This window comes from Lissotriton vulgaris, chromosome 7 (assembly GCF_964263255.1).
Source record: "Lissotriton vulgaris chromosome 7, aLisVul1.2, whole genome shotgun sequence".
NCBI classification, from domain to species: Eukaryota; Metazoa; Chordata; class Amphibia; order Caudata; family Salamandridae; genus Lissotriton; species Lissotriton vulgaris.
In genome coordinates, this window is record NC_141695.1 from 1735642437 (window position 1) to 1735667867 (window position 25431).

Here is a 25431-nt window from a genome sequence, read left to right on the forward strand (position 1 = left end):
TACCCAAGCTGTGGGTAAACAAGCAGCAAATAGGATTTTAGCGCTCAGATTATACCCTCTCCCCCTTAAAGACCTTTACCCCACAAGGTCATCTGAGATAAGACACTCGGAGTGTTGGCTATGCAAATACAAACGAGAAAGCTTTGTACATATCCCATTTTGTTGCCCGGGGCTGTCCTCTGAGCGCAATCTCTACCTAAAGCCAATCCTACTTAGACATGGTATTAGATCTATAAAGGAGGCCGTCTACCATCTATTCACAATGGAAACAGTGAAAGATATGGCTGTGTTCAGCAAATTCATCCAACAGTCACGCCAGAAAGTGACGGCCCCTCACAGCTAGGCCATTGGCCTGGAACAATGACTCTCTAAACCATGGAGATTTACCAGTTCACGTAGAAACGGACTAATGAACGCACTTTTTAACTATGTTTACGTTTTTATCCATTTTAAACTTCTCCCTTCCCCTTTGCTTGACAATAATGTTTTATTGTAGTTTGATGTCTAATTTAATGGTTTTGAGTAACCACAAATAAAGTTTCATTCATTCATTCATTCATTCATTCATAGGGTGATTAGGAGATTTGCCCAAAATCACAGGATGTCGAGATGACACCGAAATTTGTACCTGGTTCCCCGGTTGCAAAGTCTGCAGCTCTGGCTGTACACCACATCCTCTACACTAAGTGTAACATATAATCAGGTAATTAACTGAATAAAATACATGGGATATCAAATAATTTAAAAGTGCTTTGTTGCTATTTGAGAACTCAGAAAATATGTCCTCATTTTAGTTTTTTAGATCACTAACCATAATTGCTATGGGAATAACACCCTCTTATTTTTATAATTTCTAAAGGAAATGCTTTAGGTATTACAGTTTTGATAACATAAAGTTGTCTTTAGGAGTACCACACTTCTTAATAAAGTTAGCCGACTAGTTAGCACAAACAACAAACAACGGCAGGGCTAAATTATGTGCTGACTCATTAAAAAGTTACACAGTACTGTTTTCAGGCCACTCAAAAGATAATAGAGATGGCTACCCAAATATCATTAAGTAGTGAGACTTTATCCTGAGCAATCGTCCAATTCATAAAATTGTCCAGAAGGGTGTTGTCGTAGAAAGCGTCTCCACTTTATTTTCAAAATGCATTATTCCAAGGTCAACTTTATTTCAGCCAAACCAAGATCATTAACTGTAGCCAACACATGTTTTGTCTTGTAGATAATATCCCACAAACTTTCTTGGGGCTACAAAGAGACACAAGTAAAACTCATAACTTTCTAGGTTACTATCCCTCAATTGAGTAAGTATGGTGTCAAGTCAACAAAATTAAAGGAAAGGAGATTAAAGGAAGAAATGTGATCATAAGTGATAATAAAAAAGAAGAGATTTAAAGGTTTACGATGAGGATCCAAAAACAAAAAAGAGTCTGTGCTTATTTTGGTTACCGTTAAGGGTCTATATGTATCAAAATCTTGTTTTGCAATTCTCAAATAGCGATTTTTAGCAAATCGCTATTTGAGAATCGCAAAACGCGATTTATGTAGGATTTGCAAAAAAGTTTGGGAATCCTACATATTCCTTAATTGCGAAACACAAATTGCGATTAGCAATTAAGGAATACATCCCCATGAATTCCTCCTATAGGCCCATAGGCCCATAGGAAAAATGGGGAGACATTCGCAATTTGCGAGAACCCAGTTGGTACTCGCAAATTGCGAATGCAATTTCAAGGATGCAAGGGTGTCAAAAGGACACCCTGTTTCACCCCTGAAATAAGCATGGGTGCAGATGTGATGCACATAAATGCCCTCGTGAGCCACATGGCACTTTGAAAAATGCAAAAAAGTGAATTTTTCAAAGACATCGCAAATTACCACCAACTTGAAGTTGGTAGTTATTTGCGATTCCTTACTACTAAATTGCACAACTTAGGTGCTTCCTACAGTGCATTCAAGGAATCTCAGTTTGCGATTCCTTAAATGCATTAGCACAATAGAGATTCCTTATTTTGCGAGTGGGTTTTTCTGTGATACATTGCACACTGCTAAATTGCGATCGCAAATGCTGAAATCACAATTTGGCTTGATAAATATGGCCCAAGGTTCTTAATTTGGCTGCAATAAAGTTGATCTTGGAATAATGCAACATTTAAAATAAAGTGAGGATGCTTTCTACCCCAACACACGTGTAGACAATTTTATGAACTGGATAATTGGTCAGGATAAGTCTTACTCGTTAGCAGACAAGTTGTTCATTAGAATACTGTAGGGAGACAGAGGTCAGGGTCAAGACATGGAAAATTGAGGGCAGGGAGGAGGGTGCTGAGACAATAAGTTGACCACACAGGGCAGTGGCAGCACAACAGACCACGGTTAACAGGAGAAAGGGGGGCAGGGGCAACAAACCAGCCATGTAGGACAGGCAAGAGGGGCTTTGGAAGAATACCAAACCACTGAGGGAAGAAAAAGGAGGCAGTAGCAGTACAACCATACATGCCAACAGACCCAATTCAGGCAGGAGACTCCTGATGTTTTTAAACCCAAAAGGACTTTATTTTATCTGTCTCCTGCCTAAAATCTCCTCTTTTTCAATATAAGTCCATTGAGAAAATCAATCCCCCAGATTCTTTTCAAAATCTCCCTCTTAGCTAGTTCAAAATACTGGCAAGTATGTACATTGGATCACAGAGGGCAGGTGGGATGGGCTAGATCAAAGGACTCAAAGGCAGGGGCACCAAACTGACCTTACAGGTCAGGCATCCTGCGTTGGAGCAGCATAATACACCATACTGGGCAAGTGGGAAGGCAGTGCAGCACAACAGACCATTGAAAGCAATAAGGAGGTGAGAGGGCCATGCACATGGACATCAGAGTGCAGAGGGGAAAGAGGCAAGGGCAGCAAACTGGAGTTGGAATAGCGATTTATAATATTCCAACATCCGGCGCCCCTCCCTCTGCAAGTCATTGTTACGACTTGCGGGTTAATGCTATGCGCGGTTACAATGCATAAAAAAGCAGTATATTCCAAGCTGACCATAGAGGGCAGGCGGGATGGGCACTGGATGTACACTACACCGGTAGGGCAACAGTGAGACTATAATGGCATACACATTAACAATAGAGGGAAGGTGGGGGTTCAGGGGTAGTGAGCTAACCACACAGAGCAGGTGGGAAGGGCTGTGGCAACACAGAAGACCATGCATGGCAAGCAGAAGGGTAAGTAGATGGGCAAAGGCCATGCGGGCAAGAGAGAAAGGGTGGGGCATGCAGAAAAGGACCATGGAGGACAGAAGGAAGGGGTAGGGGCTGTACACAGAAAAGAGAGGGCAGGGGAAAGTGCTTCACAACAGACCACCCAGGGCGGGCAGGAGGAGAAGTGGCAGCACAAAGCTCATTGGAGGGTAAAAAGGAGTGGTAGCAAAATGGACCATGGACAACAGGAGAAGGGGATGGGTGCATGGAACTCTGACAGGCAAGGTAAAGGAGGCAGGGGCAGGCGGCAGCCATCTGACCATGCTAGGCAGATGGAAGGGGAAGGGACAGCTCAAAAGAACACTCAGAGAAGATAGGAGGGTCAGGGGCAGGTCCATGGGACATGTTTGGCTAAAAGAAGGGAACAGAGGCTGACACAGACATCAGAGGGCAGAAGGAAAATGAGTAGGGGCAGCAAGCTAAGCACAGAGGCAAAGCTGGAGGACAATCTTGAGGCAGAGAATTCGGCAACAGAGCCAGGAGGAGTGGGCAGGCACATCAAGCTAAATGGAGGGCAGTGGCAGCACATTCAACTATGCAGGGTAGGAAGGTAGGGGCTGGTGCATGGACTCGGACTACAGAGGGTAGGGAGGAGGTGGATGGGGCAGCAAGCTAACTGTGCAGGGCAAGCAGGAAGGGCAGTGGCAGAAGAACAGCCACACAGGGCTATAATGAGGCAGCAGGGGCATGGATATGGACAATGATTGCAAGGTGGGGGGGGGGCAGAAGAAGCAAGCTTGGGTGGAGGCAGCGCAGTGCCAGGCCTGGCCCTGCGTCCAATCCTCCAAACACTGTGTATGGGATCTTACTTAACGATAAAAAATAGAAATTCACAGAAAAAATTAGATTGCAGAGACATTATGGTTAGAAAAAACTATTTTAAAAACCTTGGATTTTCATTTAAAAACCCAAGGTTACATGGACAGTATAGTTAGATTCAGATTTTACATGCACAAAACCATAGAAATTCAACTGTTATAGTTAGAGTTATGAAGCAAACACAAGGAGATGATGGATGGAACGCTGTCATTTTTCGGACACTCACCCCCAGTCACAAATCTGGTTTGAATCCGTCATCGTTCTTTAGCTCACTTTGCCACCTCAGTTCAGACACAGCTATATGCAAATCAGTGTTGACCCTGTGCCTCATGGGAACAGTCTAGCCTGAACTACCAAGCCAGGTCTTCCCTAAACTGGAAACAAGCATCCTGGAACCAGTTTTGGGGTAACACCCCTCATCAGCCAGGCTATCTTGAATCCAGTGACAAAGCGATTAAGGGACCCATGTCTGGGCATACCCTGCCAACTTAGGGCGAACAAAGCAAGCACAAGGAGATGATGGACCGAGCGCTGAAACTTTTCAGACACTCACCCCCAGTCACAGATCTGGGTTGAATCCATCACTGTTCTTTACAGCACTGTGCCAGCTCGCGTCTGAGGAACTTAGGAAAAATTGCCCATCTTTCACCACAACCTGCTAGGAAGGAAGTGTGCAATGTACTGTGTAAAGACGACTAGATTATTGCAATTCTCTTTTGATAGGAGCTCCAGAATATTGTTTAAAAGGCTCAATAGGATACTCGTGTTGGCCACCAAACTAGCGTTGCAAAAGACTAGATTAGACTCATGTCTGGCACTCTGAGAGAACTCCACTGGTTGCCAATAAAGGAAAGATGTATCTTTAAGGCCATGTGCATAATGCAATCCCCTGAATGGAATTGGACATAGGTATTCACAAAAGAAATTCTGTTATTATAAACCCTCCCGGTCCCTAAGATTGTCTTCAGAAAGCCTAGTATGTGTTCCCAGTTTGAAAAGGACAAGGCTTGGTGAGAGATCCTTTCAAGTAACAGCAGCACAAATCTGGAATACACTGCCAATTACCCTGAGAATAAACACAAACCTGCTGGGCTTTACGAGGAACCTGAAGACATGGCTGTTTCCTACTTAGCCAAAGTATAACACAGCTCCTTCATCTTCAATTCCGTGGAGAAACCTCGGTATAGACAATTTGATAGCCCCAAGATGTCCACTGGGTGGATGCTGCACTTTACAAATGCTTACATAAATAACTAAGATGTAACTGTCAACATTTTATGATGTCTTTTGCTACTTCAATTAAATATGTTCATTCAAGCAGTGTGACATTGTAAATGTAACTTTTTGGTTCAAACATCTCCGGACGGTATTAGCATAGAGGGTGATCAATAATTATTCAAGGAAATGAGACAGTGATTAGGTGTTAAGGTGTTGGCATTATTTCATATGCTCTGATTTGGTGAAGAAATGATGCATTTGCTCAAACCACGATGATTCTGCAACATTTCGTATTTCCAACACAAGAATTGCATTTAAAAAAAAACACTTGATGTTGGGGGTGAGCAAGAAGACTTTCCTTTTCTACGACCGATGATGCCCTTTTATTTTTGATTTAGCTGCAGATTGGGACTTAGAATATTTTCAGATTTTCACACACTCTAACTCTGCCTTTTCACATTTTGTTATTAAAACCTTTTAATTTTTCATTTGTCAAGAACTCATTTATTGAGTGAGCACGAATGGTTCTTAAATTGTAAATATTTAATGCGATTAGATTTTATTGATTCTGATGCTTTAGGAGGTGACTTAATGCAGGGACACAGTCCCTAATGTATTTGAGGTCTGACACCCTCTCTGATCCAGATGAATGTGGGAGATCGGATTAAGGTACATTTTGGGTTGTTTTGGCTTTGGGGTGTAGTTTGCTCCACACAACTCCCCAGCATTCTGCAACAGCTTCCCACAGTCTTGAAATGAACATCCATATCGATAACTATCTATGTTTATGACAAAAGTGTGTCAGAAGTGAACCCACCTTGAACAAGGCTACACAATCTAAAGAATTTCCTTTAGAAATGGCCAGAATGACGGGGCTCTTTTGTCATGGAAATTAGGGTTAGTTCTCCAGTAAGCTCAAATAAGGACATCTTTTTTATTAGTTCTCAAATATGTTCCCCATCCTTTTAAGTAAAACATTCTTACATGCAGAGTAAAACAGCAGCAGCAACCTATCAAATAACTCCCTAGTAATCACCTACAGTTTCCCACAATGTTCTCTCGAATAACTAGGGAACTAACAATCTGTATTAATGACAAAAGTGTGGCATGCCGGAAGCCATCTTGTTTAGTTGGCTGATTGGGTGTCTGTATCTGGTGGGTGACGGCCATGGGCTGGAAGGAAGTAACTGGGCAGAAAGAGCACTCTAAAGATAAAGAACATAGGGGCATATTATCAACAACTAGCGATATTTATCGCTAAATGAGCTTAGCGACATTTTTTTATCGCAGCGCATCGCCGAGTTTTATCGCAGAGATAAAGTGCTATTAGCAATGTTTATCTTCAAAGCGATAAAATATCCGGCGATAGTGGCGAAATGAGTGAATATCGCTGGAAATTCAGCGATATTCAGGCATTATCGATAATAAGGACTTAACCTGAATATCCACCTCCCATTGGATATACAGGCAAAGAAGTGGTCTGAGCAGGAGTTAGGATTTGGCGATATTCGCGCTTAGCGTGAATAATTTAATCGCTATGCCTGCGTTGATAATAGACGATAGCGATGTTAGCGACTGCTTTCAGTCGCTAACAGGTTGGGTACGCCCACTTTGCATGTCATTAGCGATAAATATCGCTAAATGCAAAGAGGGCCCCAAACCGCTCGATATCACCTAAAAGCGGTCACTAACTGATGTTAGCGACAGCTTGCTAATAGGGCAAAAACGGCAGTAAAAGCGGCGATGGTCTCATTTCGCCTGCCTTGGTAATATGCCCCATACTTTCCAGCATGGCTTGGATCAAGACATGCAGTATCCAAATCTCTGTTAAGGCTGGTGATACCTGCACAAGCCTTAGGTGTGTTCACCTATTATTCTGATTTTATTTGAAATGGAGGGAAAATGTGCTGTTTTAGGCCTGCATTGCACTGTATCCCTGAACCTGTTGACCATAAGCCATGTGTTACCCTTCATTATTGTGCCCTTGCCCAATCACAAAACGCTGCACCCTGCACTCCAGCCACAGCTGTCAATGGACTGGTTTATGAACGCGGCAGGATCTTCATGTGTAAAACAGTGACTGCAATGTTACCATGCCTAAACAAAGTGCCTTCACTTTTCCAGTCTTTTTCCAAGTCGAGTTACCACAAACTCTTTTTCTGTTTGGGATGCACTTCACCCAAATGTTGTTACTGATCAAACAGGAGCACACTAGATGTGTGGTAGTACACTAGATTGCGGTAATCAGGGTATTGTTTAGCTAGCCAAAGACTGTTCTGGATCCTTCTATCCTGGATGAAATGCACCTACTATCAGATATTTTGCTACATGCCCTCCTCACAATTCTATGCTATCCTTATCTGAATTTGTGGCATACGTTTATCCATCCACAAGTAATGTTGAGTTACTAAAGTACTGGATGAAGTGGCCAATTTGATGCACTTGAGCTAATATCTGATGACTTGGAGAATCAACAAACGTTTATCCAACCTAAATGACTCTGTGTTAAATTTAAGCCAAACAGAGCCTGGTTACGAGTATAGCTGATATGTATAGCTCCTGATAAATAACAATACGTCAAGTATTTTATTTATTGGGTCGATAAATAACACCTATTATGAATTTATGGGGACTAACATACTAAATGTGGTGTTTAATGCACCAGAATCTGCATGATACAGTAACTACAGTATATTTTTCCTTGTTAGATTTCGGCAGGTTTGGTCTGCCAAAATGTAACTAGCATTGAGGTATTTTATGTATCTAATAAATATCAGATGCGCTAAATACCTTCATACTCATAATTCTGACTCATGCGTAAACATGGTTTAATGCATGGGACGGAATATTGTGGGCAAATTGTTATAACGGCCTAAGGGTGGAATTTGTGCTATAATTGAGAAGAATGTTGTACCTATATCACTGCCATGTCTATAGGGATCCACAGATGGAAGGAGACTATACAGTAAGGGTTTAAAGTCTTGCACAACTGAATATGGTCTTGAGAGGTGCAACCTCTGGTCATGGGTGAAAAGTATAACATTTGGGGTCCAGTTTTTGAGCCAGCTGCTGCATCAGTTGTGTGGGTAAGTTCCTTTTCCTTTACCACCTTTATATGTATTCCTTGTTATTTTTTGCTGTATATTATAATATAATATAATATAATTTAACACATCAATGGATTAAAAAATCAGAACAACTCGCTCCGTTTGCTTCTCTTCAACTGCTACGTCAATCCTGCCCTACATCCAAGAAACCAAGCTCTGGAGGCCCTGGCTGCCACAATTGGAGACTTTCTCATCAAATACCCCAACCACAACCCTCTCATAGACGGGGACTTTAACAACAGATCGCTCGATAAACCATCAAACGAAAACACTCCCGCCAAAGAGGTCGCGCATCTACAAGCCCTATTTAAAGCTAGTTCTATATCATCTGCTTCCAGCCTAAGAAAAGCAAATGACCACACATGGGCACCCCTTCCAACTTATAGAAACATTTCCACTATTGATTATCTGTTCGTTGGAAACACGCTTGCCCACCACCTAACGGACTTCAACATCGATCATCGAACCGAGAGCGACCACAGGCCTTTAAGAGCTTCCTTTGGTCTTTCCTCCACCGCGTCCTGCAGATTTACACCAACAGGCGAATCCACAGGCGAGGAAAATGAGCAACTTTCACGCAGGATTAAGTGGTCCATTAACCTAGATCCAAAATTGGCCAATTGGGTAACGAAAAACGCCCAATTAAAAAGCGTTCTCGGCCCAGTAGCCATTTTGCATCATTGGCCCAATCTATTGAGCGACTTGCATCAGGCTCTGGGGGGCTCATCCGCCGTTCTAAAAAAACGGAATGCAACGACTCTTAATCAACCCCCTTATGAGGACATGCTTGAAAATAAACGAAAGAGGGAAAACGGCCCAAATTGCAGGAAAAAAGCAGATAGAGCTGCCCAGCTATCCACGAAAGGGCCATACAGGGCAGCTCGCAAGAAACGCGCATGGGCCCAACGGAACAAACGCATAGAGGAAGCCTGGTTAAAAATGTTCTTCCTCTTAAAGGATAGAAATCCAACCAATTTTTGGATGTATATCAATCAGCTTAGCAACAACGGCCACACCAGAGAAAACGGAGTCCCTGAAAACGTATGGGTGGAGCACATTAATCAACTTTATAATGGCGGGGCACGGGTGCGCTTAACCACCCCTACGCCCCCAGCCCCACTCAACGGAAATACCTCCGGCCTGGTCGTACCTGAGAACGCAGTAAGTAAGATCATTAGTCGCATGAAGAACGATGGAGCACCAGGCCCAAACGGAATACCTGCAGCAGTCTTTTAAAAATTCCGGCAGTTTTGGGCAGAACTCCTCTCACCCCTTTTCGCACACGCTTTTCTCACAGCTAAAATTCCACCTTCTTGGCAGGGCTCAATTATACATCCAATTCACAAAAAGGGCAACTTCTCAAATCCGGCCAACTATAGACTGATAGCCTTGCTAGACATCGAAGCCAAAGCATACGCCCGGGTCTTACTGGCGGAATTAGAAAACTGGGCCAGCGAAAATAACATCCTTCCTCACTCCCAGTCAGGCTTTAGAGCAGGTTGCTCCACGATGGACAACATAATGGCACTGTCTTACTTGTCGCGGAAAGCTACCCTGGCTCGCCAACTACCTCTATTCTGCTGCTTCGTGGACTACAGCGCAGCCTTCAATCGGGTCAACCGAGGGACGTTGTGGAACAAACTAAACTCCTGGGGAATACCATCTCCTCTTCTCTCAGCCTTGATATCCCTGCACCATAACACCTGGGTTAGAGTTAAAACCAGCGCACAAACATTATCTAAAAAAATTGCAACTGAAAACGGCCTAAAACAAGGCTGTGTACTTGCTCCGCTATTATTCAACCTTTACACCGTGGATCTACCAAAGGAACTGGCTGACGCAGCCCTGGCTGCCCCTAAACTGGGCGGGCTGCGCCTACAGACAATGCAATACGCCGACGACATCATCATCATGGACCATACGAAAACAGGATTGCAAAGATCGCTCACCGCTCTCAATAAATATAACACAAAGAACCATCTTGTGATGAATGAATCAAAAACCAACATTTTGATCTTTGGGAGCTACAAAAAGAAAAATCTCACTTGGAGAGCAGGGGGATCACAAATAACGACTTGCACCAGCTACAACTACCTAGGAGTTTGGTTCAATGCCAGGGCAAATCAAGCAGTACACCTCGGACACTTAAGGTCCAAGGGCATGAGGATCATTCATAGCCTTAGGCGCCTGAATCGTCACCTGCACAGTCCCTCAGCCGAACCAATCCTAAGGGTGCTGCAGGCCAAACTATTACCTGCAGTGACCTATGGCCACTTGGCCTTTCCCGGGAAAATGGACGTATTTCTGGGAAACCTACAAATAAAAGCTTATAAGAAAATCTTCTCCGTCCCACAGCACTTGAGAAGGTCGAGGATGAGACTCGAGCTGGGCCTGACAAGTGCAAACCTCCATTGCCTGGGTGACCTAATCAAATACTATATACACACCCTACGAGCACCAGGACAATCCTTGAAAGAACAACTACAAGCTGTGTTTAAAGACAAACATTCCCCTTGGCACAAACAGCTTATTCTTGCTATCTCTACACTAAAGATTGAACCAACCTCTCTCATTAACCCAACCATTCCTCTGCTAATATGGAAAAAAACAATAACAAAACAAATCATCTCAGTCTCATTTCAGACCGACGTTGCCGGGCTATCTAAAAACGAACTTTTTACTGCCTTGAACAAATCATAAATCAAGGGAAAACCTCAAACATACTTCAACTACTCCCTCAACCCCCAGACTCGTAACAAAATACTACACATGAGGCTGCTAGCCCTACCGATCTTTGACTTTAACCCCCAGTGGGCCCGGTGGAATGAGCAGCCCACTTGCAGGTTTTGTAACTATAAACATGAGTCCTGGCTCCACCTGCTTTGCTGTTGCCCATTCTTTGCCCCCGATCGACGTCGCCTACTGATCTCCGTCTTCCGGGAACAATCACTGAGACACTGCAGCGAAGCATCGACTTTGTGTTTTAGCAACAATTCAGCCCAGGCATTAGCAAGAGTTGGGAAGTTTGTCAATACTATTTTAACTGCACTGCATAAACACCCAGCACTAAGAACATGATCATGTTTTTATATATTTTAAAATTTTAATTTAACATGCATTGTTCTGTTTGTACATTACGGTTTTTATTAACTGTATAATAAAGAATTATAATAAAGAATAATTTAACATGTCCCCTTTCCCAGAAAAATGGGGTTTGCCAGTCAGCGGTAAGTACCTCCAGGTGTGTCACCCTTTTTCAACCAGTGTGCTGTGTTTTTCCATTTCACTGTTGGCACTTGTTACAAAAATTAAAACATATCTATCAGGCTCTTGTTGGATTGGTTTGTGCAGGCGAATTCATAAGAAGCTTTAGGCCACTTGTCCTTGTGTTAGGTTGATAACTACTTTTAATGTTGACAGCAAGGCTACACTTATGTAAATGTGTCTGTCTGTTCAGATTCCTAGATTATTTTCTCCCGAGTCATTGGCCCTCATTTGTCTTCATTTATTCATTTGTTTAAGTGTTCTAGGTGCCTCTGACTCATACTATATTTTGGTCTTGATGATGATTCCCCATTTCTAGTGATATTGAAGAGCTGTTGTCTATAGGGGCAAAAGTCCTGGCATGAACTAATGCTACATGAATATGGTCCTTATCGAACAGCACTGCTCTTGGTGTCATCTTTGCCCTTATTTCCTAACACACATTTATTTATCTTTGTCACTCAATGTGTAATCACAGGAGCACTTAGCACATATGCCTTATTAAATCTTGTTTCAAATTTTAATGCCATGAATTCCATCATAAATATCTTGATAAGTAATTAAATTCATCTGTAATATTTCTGGCAGAGTGTTATCTTTTTTCTTTTGTTTCATTCTACTGCATGATGGCAATTATGTAATCTAATACATTGTATTTGTTTTTTTAGAAATTATACTGTGTGTGACGTTATGTTTTGCCAAGATATTTTGGTAGTTCAATGTTTCAGTAGTCAATATTTTGATCTACAGCTGTACAAAGATAGAGCAACTTCCTGTGATGCCATCAGAGTCAAAGGTCATGTGTGACAATTTCCTTTGATATCATGTGGGGAGAGGTCACAGTAACTGAAGTCATTTTTGCTACCCGTGGCCCTTTGGTAAACATCCAGGGCCTGCATCAGGTATAATGTATGCAGGGGGGTGTTACGCCGCAAAAGCCTCGTAGAAGTGACGCAGTGAAATCTATGAGATTTCAATGCGTCAATTCTAGGACGCCGTTGCGTCAAAATCTTGCGCCTGCCTCACAGCAGGCGTAAGACTGACGCAGGCCCTTTCACATGGGGCTTGCCCCATGTGAAAGGACGCATTGCTGGAGTTGCGTCACTTTTGTGACACACTCCAGCAATGTGTCACTTTTGCGCTTACAGATAGGTCAGAAATACTGACGTATCTGTAACTCCTTGCAACATGATGCGTCATACATAAAATATGACGCATCAGGTATGTCGCAAGGAGTGCGCACTGAGAAGTGACGCATCGCTGCTTTCACGCAGCGATGCGTCACTTATCATAAATGAGGCCCCCAATGTATCAGTGCTGTGATTGTGACAATAAAGCTTTCCAATTCAAAATAATGATCACACAACTGCATCTTGAACTGTTGAACATTTTGATTTATTTGTTCTCAACCAGAAACAGACATAATCATACAGGAAATGGAAACATTGATCAGGGATTAGATTCCATACTGGAGAAAAACCTAAAACCAAAACTAATCCTAGATTCACACACATGCACAAAAATAAATTTAATTTATAATTTAAATCATTTCAATTCCTGGGGTGGTTATTTGTTTAGATTTAAAAGAAGTACACACATATTCTACTTATACCAGCTAAATGTCATATAATGAGAAAGCAATGACAAACCATCTAAAATCCAGTAATCGAGTACACCTGCACTTAAATGCTTCTCCATTCTGGGATGTAGCTACCAACGGTGCAGCAGGTGCAATGAAACCTGGGGCTAGGATCCAGGAGGGCACTCTGCACCAGAAATATTAATGTTTTCTACAAAGGGGGCTCGTTTTTTATGCTTGCATTAGGGTCCTACGGTGACCTTGCTATGCCACTGACTCATTGGATGAATATTGACACATGCTAATCTACTTAAATTGCACCTGCCAGGAGCTCCTAAAGTGATTCCAGGCAGGCATTAGCCTATTAGCATCCTCCACAGCCTTATATTCTGCTCAAGGGTGGGACCTGGGCATTCCAACGCATGGGTAGTGATGTTTGTGGGCATTCACAAGTTCTTCGTCTTCCTCTTTCTTGCCTGGAAAGAGTTGTAGATAAGCCCTGCAAGAAGAGGAATTATCATCTGCTAAATTGCTGTGATTGTAAGGCAAGTACGTTTTCCAAGGAGAAAAAACAAATGTGTGTTTGCACAGGGGCTTGTATTCCCTTTGTTTGGAGTTCTCTGCTATTGGTCACTCTGCAGAGGAGTGAGACCTTTTTGTGAATGACACATGACCTTCTTAAGAATGGAAAGCATACACCTGGAACTTGTATTTTCCTGGAAAAACTTGGGCATTCTAGAAAGTTGTAAAACTATACTTTAATATAGGTGTAAATCTTCGAGTACAGCTTTAGGCCCTTATTTGTGAATTGGTCTCACATTCTGCAAGTGTGCTCTTCTGATAATGAAAACCATAGAGGTGATCCTACTCGTCCAGAGACTTATGCTCTTGCTTCCATTATTTGGCTGATAAAAAAACATTGAGCAGAAACCCAGTAACCTATCATGTTGTACATCAACTAAGGCCCCTAGAAGGGAAGTATGACTCCATAAAGGCAGTAACACACAGTTACTGTACACATTTGGCCCATGTCCTGTGGACAGAAGAACAACTCTTGTGCAGCTCTGACAATTAGGTCCTAGGGCGTGAATTAGTTTGATTTGTACATGTTTTCAGAGATCTTTTCAGCAGATATGCTTAGGGGGTATATACATAGTGTTGAATTCTCTTATGTGTTGTACAAAGCAGACATTTTTGATGCAACAACACAAAATAGCCAGAGTATGGTCTTAGCAGCAGGGCACAAGTCGGGGGTACAAGCAGGTACGTGGCGTCCACCCACTATTTTTCGAAGTGCCCCTGCCAAGAAGTTGTGCCCCGCAGAAATATGCTGAACTTGTCCCGGTGTAATTTTGAGACACCAGGACACATTCATTAGTCTGTTTTCCATTACCTGCAGCAAAGTGCAGGCAGCAAGGGAGCTTTTTTCACCTCCAGCTGGACCGCAGTTAAGGGGCCATCAGGCCTCCTTTTCTTTGAATATCCTGACTGGAGGGGGCCTGGAACCTCACACTTTAATGTAAATGCCATGGAGGGGAAACACAGGCACACAGCTTGTTATCTCTTCACAGCGGCAGCTTTTGCCTTTTTTCAGCCCCTGTATGTAAGAGATGCCTGCACAGTAAGAACGTCAGATGTGTTGGCCTGTGTCAGTATTTACACAAATACCAATTTTATTTAGTATATAACGCTATGCAACCCAATGCAGTGTGTCAGAACTCTTTACGTAACATTCCCATTATACATTGACAATAAATCATGTACATGTGTGAATCAATGTACAAGATGAGTTACATAAGACAGGTTTACAAGGTGAAGGAATCATGTGTCCTTCATAACTCACTGTGCTATATATTACAAAGATTCAAATGAATGAACTGCAGGTGACAAAGGATATCTGTGTTCAAAGAAGAAACCCACTTACCTATCTACATAAAATAAGACTCTGTCATCTACATGTTACATAAAGTGCATGTGCAGGAGACATATTAACCTTCTATACTAGTTCAATTCAAATCTGGGACTACACAAAACACAGATCTCTCCAACAAATGTGTTAACCTCCAGAGTTATCTCACCTTTAACCCAATAAAATATTTTAAGATGCAGACTTTGACCCAATGAAGCAGAACTGATCACCTGCCATGCTTCTCCTTGTTGCCAATTTCTTAGTGGCAGGGTTTAAAAAAATAAATGATTTACTTGAGGCCCAGATTTTGCGTTGGGATTGTGCCACTTTTGTGCCACAATCCCAACACCAAATCTAATTTGTTAAATCTCATAATGCGCCTAAATGTACTCATGATATACCTGATATACATATGTGTGAGGTCTTAATATCTGATGTCGCTTCCTTTGATGTCACTTCCAGTGAGTTCACTTCCAGTGAGGTTACTTCTTGTGATGTCATGTGCAATGCCGCGCGACGTGACATCATGTACTGTGTTGGCACGTGTCATAATTTCACTGGCATACTGCCTAACCTGGTAAGTCTCCCACTTCCTTCTTTAGGACTTGTGCTCTACTTATCAGAATATCTGCCGAGAGCACACAGGCACTGATGCAGCACTAAACATCAATGGCAAGGTATGGCACAGAAACGGCTGAAGCTTTGTCACGTGCAAACACAAGTGAATCATTGCCACCAAGCACCCGAAGAGAGCAGTCAGCTTGAAGTGAAGCATACACGCACACTGGCCAATCACAGCACAGCACTGCCCGAAGGTATAAAGTGCCCAGGCATACACATGTGTCTCAGTGAGATCCATTGAGCGGTTAGAGCATGGCCTTGTCTCCCTGACTTGAGGTAACATTTGATGTAGCAATGACAACCAGTGACCAAGTCCACATATTCCATTGGTTGACGTTCATTGCTAACCTACCTGAAAAACAAATGTTATGGCATCGAGCATTAGTTGAGTCCCAGGATCACTGTCTGCTAGCTAAGGTTATTTTGTGGGATATGGTGTATGAAAATGGAAGCTCTAAAAAAATCCTTCGAAGATATCTCTGTTTTAAAAAAAGCATAATCAAAGAATATCATATCAATGTTGAAGCGTAGCCCCATAACAAGAAGAAAGTGTGCCTGGTACTACAATTTACTAATGGTTTCGGATTGCACATCTATGTAGATATCTGTGCCAGACTCACAGAGGTATGTCCCATGTTCAATCACAGTCTTACTACCTTGGAAAATCTTCAGCTCCACTGGAACTGAGATCAAAACCTCCTTGCTCATGAAACTGACGGTTATTTTTGAGCGTGGCGGTACCTTCATCGGCAAACTTAACTCTGCCTTCTTCCTCGAGGTGAATGTCTCAACCTCATCTTTCTTCACTGTGAAGGTGTTGGACGCCTCTGCTGAAATATTGGCCACTCCTTGCAAGGTAATTGAGGCACCCACCTTGATTGAAGACACCTTGCTAAATTCAAAGCTATGGGAGACATATTTCTCATAGTCTTTGCAAGAAGCAGCGGTGAATTGCTGCTCGCTGTCTGTGTTGTTGGTGTAAAAATACTGATCTGCCTGGATGTTCTTTTCACTCTCTTTCTTTTTCTTATCCCACAGAAGTGTGGCAGTGACGGAGGGTTTCCCAGGGCACAGAGGATACACATGGGATACTTCATCGTTGAAACCAATATCACGATAGTTTGCCAGATATTCACCAGCCCTGGCTACAATACACCTTCCCTCCCTATTCCGATGCTCATATAGAAGCCATGCTCCACTCTGGACTCTGTGGGAAGATATCTTATCATTCATGTTTCCAAATGATAGATTGGTCTCTTGAGTCAGTACTGTTTGATTACCAGAGGCATTGGGATTCTCATAGACTGTGATCTTTGGATTGGTCAGGTCATCAGTGATCAGCTTCAGAGAAGATGCCTTGTCACACAATTCAATGGCAGGATGTTCTCCCTCCTCTAGGGCAATGAACAAACCTTGATAGTTGGGATGCTCGTAGATTAGCCATGGCTGCCCCACCACCTTCACAGACGAGATGCAGTCTCTGAAGCTCTCCAGGGCCAGATTCACAACATCCGCCGTATATGTCCTACTGAGCCCCTTGAACTTGGGATGTTCATAGACAGTGATGGAGTTCATGGTGATCAGGTATGAAGTTTCCAATGTGTTTTCTGTAGCTGACCCTGTGATACAAAACAACAGCTGGTCAGTGGAGAAAAATCATGCATGATTGTGTGCAAATTCACAGCACTGGCTCCTCTCTTTTAAAATAAAAGAAGGTATACTATGATGCCAATGTCAATGTCAAGCTTATTGTATAATGACTTAAAATCATTACAAGTTTAATAAAACACTAAATATCATGGTGGGAATGAATACAGCAATAAAAACTCATAGAATATCTTCCATATATGAGAACATGTTTTACAGCACAATATGATCAAAACGTACAATTCGGATCACAACAGCTTCCCTTTTTTCCTTAAAATCATTAAAGGATGACAGTGCATGCTAATGACGTATGTGTAGCGGGTCATGATGGTGCGGAAGGAAATATTTACAAAATTCCACAGGACCTGGGATGATAAAGTGTAAAGGGTACTGACAGATAGATAATAGTTAAAGAATAGACCTAAGGTGGAAAATAAGGAACCTAAAGGTGTAGTGCAGATTACATAATGAAGAATCATATGCAGAAACTGCACAAGGTCTCTGTTTTTTAAGGCACAGATGGCTCAGGTTCTTACTGGGCATGATGACACAACCCATAAAGCTAAAGTACGGAGTAGTGACTGAAGGAAGTTGTTTGTTTGTTTTTTCTAAAGTGCAGAAAACATAAGAAAAGGTATTATACGGAAATGACCCAGGGTCTGCAATTTTCGAGGCCTTGTAAATAAGGTGCTGATGTGCGTAGGAGAGTATGATTCAAGGTTACACTGGGCATCATGACACAACCCATAAATGGAAAGTGTTAGTGCCTGAAAAACTTTTATTTTGTAGAATGCAGATGGCATAATGAGGGGTCATATATGTTATATCGAGTCTTGCGATATCCAGTGGAACAGTCCACTGTTATGGTAGCTGTCACGGGGCGAGGGGTCGCCTCTCCCCATGTACATGTATTAATTACTTTAACCCGCGTACGGCAGAACATTGATATTAAATGGCTGTGCGCGCGGTCTCTGCATCAGAGCAGACAAGCGCCAGCTAGTAAAGTACATCTTGGTGTCTGAGTGTTATTTAGCGCACACTGCGGCCTTCACATCAAAGGCCCCCACCCAGGGCCGGACTGGCCATAGCGGGCACCGGGCGTTTCCCCAGTAGGCAGTGTTGTGATGTGTACCTGGAACTCTGCTCTGTCATGGGACCGGAACCCCTCGGAGATTCCATGACAGGCAGTTGACTCTGGGCCCTTGTAATGATGGACTGTGTTTCTCCTCCGTGAAAGTCAATAAACACTTTCAACCACGGATCGCTTCTGGCATATACTTAAAAAATTTGGCGACGAGGATGGTATACGAACCCACACATTTAAAACAAAAGAAATTGAATACCTGGGACATGTTTTCTCTGAACAAGGCGTTAAACCTAAACCTAGTCTAGTGAAAAGCATTGTTGATGCGCCTGCTCCACAATACAGGGAACAATTGTTATCTTTTCTAGGTCTATGTGAATTTTATGCGAAATGTATGCAAAATGTTGCTACTGTTACTGAATGTTTTAAGGTTCTATTAAAAAAAGGTGACAAATTTGTGTGGTCAGACCTATGCCAACATACTTTTGAGAAAATTAAAAAAGATATTACTTCAGCACCAGCACTACAATCCTTTGTAGAAGGAAGGAAGAACTTTGTCACTGTAGATGCTTCAGAATATGGTTTAGGAGCTGTTTTAACTCAACTAAACATTAGTCATGAAACAACTGTAGGTTTCGCATCTAGAACTTTACGATCACCTGAACGTAAATATTTGGTTATAGAAAAGGAACTCCTAGCATGTGTATGGAGCGTAGAGAAGTTTAGAGCTTACCTGTGGGGAAGGCCCTTTACTTTGAGAACTGACCATCGTCATTTGGTGGATATTTTATCAGGAAAAAAATTAAAGCACACTACTGCTCACATAGCTAGACTTTCAGCAAGGCTACTGGAATTTTCTTTTTCTGTAGAGTACATGCCAGGGGGAAAGAACTCAAGAGCAGACTGTCTTTCTAGACTTCCAATCGAAGAGTATGATGAATATGATTGGTAGTCAGAAATTGAAGAATGTTTCATTGCCTATATTGGCGATTCTAGTATTTGTAAAGATGAGAGTGATTTGATACAAGAATTGAACAATGATACTGTAATAAAAGATGTCATGCAAATGGTCATTTCTGGGTGGCCAAAAGAAAAAAGTATACCTGATAATTTACACGTTTTTTGGAAAGTATCTGACGAACTATCTTTAGAAGGTAATAAACTAATGCATGGTGACAAATTATTTCCCCCGATCTGTTTTCACAAGCGCATAATTGAATTAGCACACTCTGGACATTTGGGTTCCACTTTCACCAAAAGAAGAGTAAGAGAAACATTTTGGTGGTCTAAAATGGACCATGAAATAGACTTGTATGTACTTAACTGTGGAAAATGTAAAGTCAGTGATAAAGTTCTTAAAACTGAAGGATTCGTCGAGTTTCCTACTATTTGTCCAGAAAGAGCTTGTCAACGGTGGGAGTATATTTTTTAGGACCTTACCATATCCTTCCTAACTGTATGAAATATTGTAGTGTTATAATTGACCATCTATCAAGATGGGTAGAGGTTAGAGGAGTGATGGAACCCACCACAAAAAATTTTATTAATTTTTTCCAAGATGTTTTCGCTAGAGAAGGTATCCCTGGTGAAATTTTAACTGACAATGGTGTTCAGTTTACTTTCTTTGAAATGAAGTCTTTTCTAGAAAAATGTAATATCAAACATATTAAAACACAGTTATATAATTCCCAAAGTAACGGTAAAGTAGAGCGTTTCAACAAGATTTTAGTTGAATGTAGTATGTAGTCTACTCTAAAATGTAACTTGAATGTGGAAATTGCTTTAAAAAAATTGATTAGGAGTTACAGAAGGACACCTCACAGTATTACAAAGAAAACTCCATTCGAACTGATGCGAGGCAGAAAAGCAACATCTAATTTATGTCCTTTTTGGATGACCACAAGCCTTGACAAAAATGTTAATATGAAAGAATCATGGAACTTAGCTAAATCAAATTCTGATATTTCAAGTGCGAAAAGAACATCTGACACTCCAAAATACAACAAGTTCAAATTGGGCGACTGGGTTCGTGTAAAAAATCCATGTCTTGTTGGGAAAGGCCTTTCGAAATTTAAAGCACCATTACAAATTAATGCTGCAAAACCTTCTGATGGGAATTGGTGGAATGTTTCTCGTCTAGCTTTTGATCCCAGTTCTGGTATGAATGTTAATAAACAAAATGCTTCTAACACGTTCAACCAACAATTCAAACAAGTAAATGATGAAGTCTCAAGGGAAACTTTAAGAAGAAGTGTTCGCACCAAGTTTACTCCTAACAAGTTACAAGACTTTATTTGCGAATAATATTTTTTTTTCACTTTAGAAGGGAGGAAAGTGTAATGTGTTTCTACTTTTATTACACTTTTAAATGTTATTACTTCATTAATTGTTATTGTCAATGATCATCATCATTGCATAGTACTATGTTCTTCCAGGGTTTTCTATTTTCTCAATTCTAGTTATTTCTTTATTTGTTCTATTCTTTGTTTGGAAAAAAAGGAGAAGTGTTGTGATGTGTACCTGGAACTCTGCTCTGTCATGGAACCGGGACCCCTCGGAGATTCCATGACAGGAAGTTGACTCCGGGCCCCTGTAATGATGGACTGTGTTTTTACTCCGTGAAAGTCAATAAACACTTTCAACCATGGATCGCTTCTGGCATATACTTCCGCAGGCTGCTATGGTGGGGGCCGGTTTTGGGCTCCTGGAGGGGCCGGTTTTGTTACCGGTGGTTGGCAATATTGGCCCCTGGTAACAAAATCGGTCGAAAACGGCCCTCGCAAACTGCTCGGCTACCCTCTCCCTCCCCCCATGGGGGGCGGCTGAGCAGTTTGCCAGGGTCTGTTTCTGTTCCCAGTCCGGCCCTGCCCCAACCCGCTCGCATTGCACGGCCCATGATCAGCGAGGTAGCGTGGCTGGGAGCCCAGGGTGGTTGCAGAGCAGCTCATGCGGCGGCTGTGCACGTGTTTCATTGCGTGCCTAGTGCGTGTGCCAAGATTACATCCCTGCCTGATCTCATGCTGAGCGCACTGGTGGGTGAATCCTGCACACGTGGTGTCTCGGATTGAGGCCCGGAGAGCCGGAGGCGTCCAGTCTGCCGGAAGGAAGACTGAGTAACAGGTGTTCAAGGCGCTGTGCAGTGCTCCCACACCTGAGTCATAATGACCCTGTTTCCTTCAATGGAACCCTTTATTGTGGAAGGAGCACCGTTGGCTCAAGCCCCAGAATAGAGAGAGTGGGTAGAGCGGGTGCAGCAGTTCTTTGAGGCAATTCAAGTAGAGGATGAGCAGAAAAGACTGATGATATTGCACCTGGGTGGAAAGGACATATCCAAAATAGCCATGTTGGTCAATAAAGCAGCGCCAAAGAACCACCTCACAAAAAAAAGAGAATCTTGAAGCAAGATGGTGGAATTCTGTTTGTGCAGCTCTAGCCAAATAGCCTGTCAGGCTATTGTGAGCTATATTGGCGTGGAGTTGCACAGCGGTTTGTGGGTGCGGGTGGTGTGACATGCTGGATCTGTCTACAATTACGATAAAAGATAGAGGTTGGGCCTATAGCACAGTGGACAGTGCGAGCGGTCATATTGGCAGGGCCCAGAGGAGGTGATCTTGAAAGACGATTGATGAAAAAAAGAAGTGCATCTTCTATTACGGTTTAACACTGTCACAGATGACCTCACTGGAATGACTGAACTTCATGATTTATGAATGATGATGTACCCCTAGGTCCCTCAAACTACAATTAGTCCTTGGTAGGGATGCCATCCACCCTTATGTATTTGTCCTATGAGTTTAACAGAATAAGGCCAGATTTTATCTACATTACTAGTATATGGCCATTTTCCTGACCATGGCACTGAGATGACCTCGTCTACATCATTGCTTTTAGCAATGCTGGTAATCCCATTTCCCATTGGAAATATCTGACTACGGCTTAGAATTGATGTACGGCAATTTTCCATACACAGTACAATTCTAAATATTTGAAAACCACTACATCTTTAATGTTTAGTTTAGTTTAGTTTATGGCATTTGTTAAGCGCTTAATTACCATCTTGCTATTTTAACGATAGGTGCACCAAAGCGGACTACATGTCCCAAAAAGCAGAACATCAATGAGAACAATGAGGTGAGACGTGTAGGTAGTGCATCAAGATTTGATTGGTCTTTTTATTGATGCACAGAACGTAGAAAAAAGGGTGAGTGCACAAATTAATTTGCATGACCGTGGAGTTAAAATAGTGTTTCTAGGTAAATGTTTGTCAGCACAGATTTTTGTAGGTTTTGTTATTGGATCTGTCTACAGTGGCATCCAGTGCCACATTGAAGTTCGTGCCCCATAATAATACCCCATGTCACGTAGTGCCCACCAGTAGGGTCACCTGTCTTGGGGCTGTATACCGACACCAGTATCAGTGGGCGGTCCTGTAAAATGGCAAAGCTCTGAGCACATGTGCCATTTTAATCCTCTCTGGAGGACCACGGCCAGCCTCACTGGCATAAATTGAGTAGCAGGCCACATGCTTCTCACCCGCCCCGTGTGCCCTCAATCATGTCAATGTAGAGTTTGTCAGGTGGAGCTCTTGCAAGAGGCACATGTCAGACAGCTGAGGCTGAGCAGGAACTGAGTCTTTACATATATAGCTACACCCCAGACCTCTGTGGGTGATTATTCAGAGTCTTATATGAAATGAATGACCTGTACAGCTCAGCTATAGGTGAATGTCTTATACTTGTTTGCGGTTGAACATTAATATGCCCTCCCAGTGGACTTAGGGAAAGTTGTGTTTTAAAACATGAGTGTTTAAAACTTTAGGTTGAGAAGGCACATAGTTTGTGCGGTGAGTCATTTTCCATTAAACCCTCCGTTAGCACCTTGATATAGAGGTTTTCAGACATTGAGCTTATCAAGTGTAATCGGTATGGAACACGATGTCCGGGTTTTACTCCCTTTAGCATCTCTTGGAGTATGTCTCAACTGCTCACAATCGCTACCATCGGGGAATCATGTGCACAAAGTGAGTAACTGTGTTACTGAATTGGAATTAAATATTGTCGTAGCTCCGTTCGATATCAATGGTATACGTCAGAATCTCACCACACAAACAACTAGGGGGCATATTATCAAGAAGGGCATTAAAATTATCGCCGCTTTAGCTATGATCTCCATAGGACATAATGGGATTGTAATAGTGGAGTGGTGTGGCTCACTGGTTAGAAGCTGCAGACCCGTAAGCAGAGAACGGCCTGGGACCAGGGTTCAATTTCCGACGCGGCAGGGTCGGGTCGTGGACCAGGGTCAAAACGGACTCAATAATTCTCGCCTCGGTGCCTTCTCTAACCAGGGAACACAATCGGCAACTATGGGCATTAAGCTTGCCTCATCTCTACAACGGCCCCCCACAGACGCCGGGGATGGCTGTTTTCACCTTGGAGATACCCAGAAAGGGACCATCTCACAGGGAAAACTAGGACAGGTTCCCCAGCGGTCTTCAGCGCCAGGATACTCCATGGAGTCGCAGTGCGCTTTACAAGTACACCCACATTTACATTTACACATTTACATAATACTCTGGATAGGATATCCATCTCACTTGTGACAGCGTATTCTCATCTGCCAAGATCTAAACCAGGCCCTAAATTTCCCAGGTACCGTACATCCACAGAATCAGCAGCCACGCTTTAGGGGTTAGACTATCACTTTCAGTGCTGGTATTCACATCACTGCACCAAAATGCTAATTAAAGCACAATGATAGCACCTTTATATGGGACCAGCATTTGTAGTGCTATAGGGTTGAATAAACTCAGCAGACAGTTAGCTTGCTATGCTTCTCCAGGCCCATTTTATGAACTAGGCCCAGGACTAGGAGTGGTGTCTCATTGCTATGGAAACTGGCCTGGGCTCAACTAAGTTATTTTCTTTACTTTTACTGAAGTTGGTGACATTTCTTGTCATTAAATCATAAAGTAGTAAAGTATGGACTACAACATAATGCAAACAGCATCTTCTTGGCTAAAGCAAGGAGCAAGTATCCCACTTGGAACTCTTATATCTCCGCTATGTACAAAGGAGGGTCATCGCTGTCAACATACTGAGAGCACCAAACTCAGAAAACAGTAATGTATTTACAGATGTGGAGAGAGAGAGAGAGAGAGTGTGTGTGTGTATGAGTGTGTGCATGTGTATGTGTGAGAGAGAGAAAGAGTCAGTACATGGTCAAGAGGAAGATGCAAGAAAGTGCATGCAGAAGTAAAGTTAAAAGACCTCAGAGAAGAGGAATGATGTGCTCACATGCAAGTAAAGAAGTTCATAAATATATCAGGCAAAAGGTGTCGGAGACAGAGAGAGAGAGAGAGAGAGAGACTGCAAATGAAAGGAGTGTGAAGGGGAATGATCGAGTGATGGAGGCTCTCTAAAGGCCACAACCCCTTCTACAGCCCTAGTAATATTCAGTTCATAGTTTAATATCCTCAAAACTGAAACATTTTCTATTATGTTTAGTCAGAAGAAAATCATTGTTATTACTCATGAATATGATTATTCTTGCAGTGGTAATACCACTAGGCCGGGCTTCTTTTAAGGTTATGTTCATAGGTGTATGATGAATCTCTGACAGAATATCGAGAGACAGGATATCGACAGACAAAATATCGACGCTGGAATATCGAAGGCAAGTATATCGACACCTATCTACAACATGGTAAGTACAAAAATATCGAAAATAAAATATCGATGTAAAAAGTATCGTAATTAAATATATTGTTTTTTTATTATTAAAAAAATAAATATAAAGTACATAATACTTGTATATAATTTAAACTTATGTAAAAATATTTTAGAATATATAAAATGAATAAATAATACATATTTAATGTTAAAGATTTAATTAAAATTAAACATACAATATGTAATATATA

The 25431-nt window shown here is 42.2% G+C and overlaps 2 pseudogenes across 1 annotated transcript in view; both read right to left on the reverse strand.

Annotated features, from left to right (window-relative positions):
• LOC147706512 (epidermal differentiation-specific protein pseudogene) overlaps positions 1-25431 on the reverse strand; it is a 251263-nt pseudogene that overhangs the window by 215920 nt on the left and 9912 nt on the right. The window lies entirely within an intron of this gene.
• Positions 16340-17370, reverse strand: LOC147706514 (epidermal differentiation-specific protein pseudogene; annotated as a pseudogene).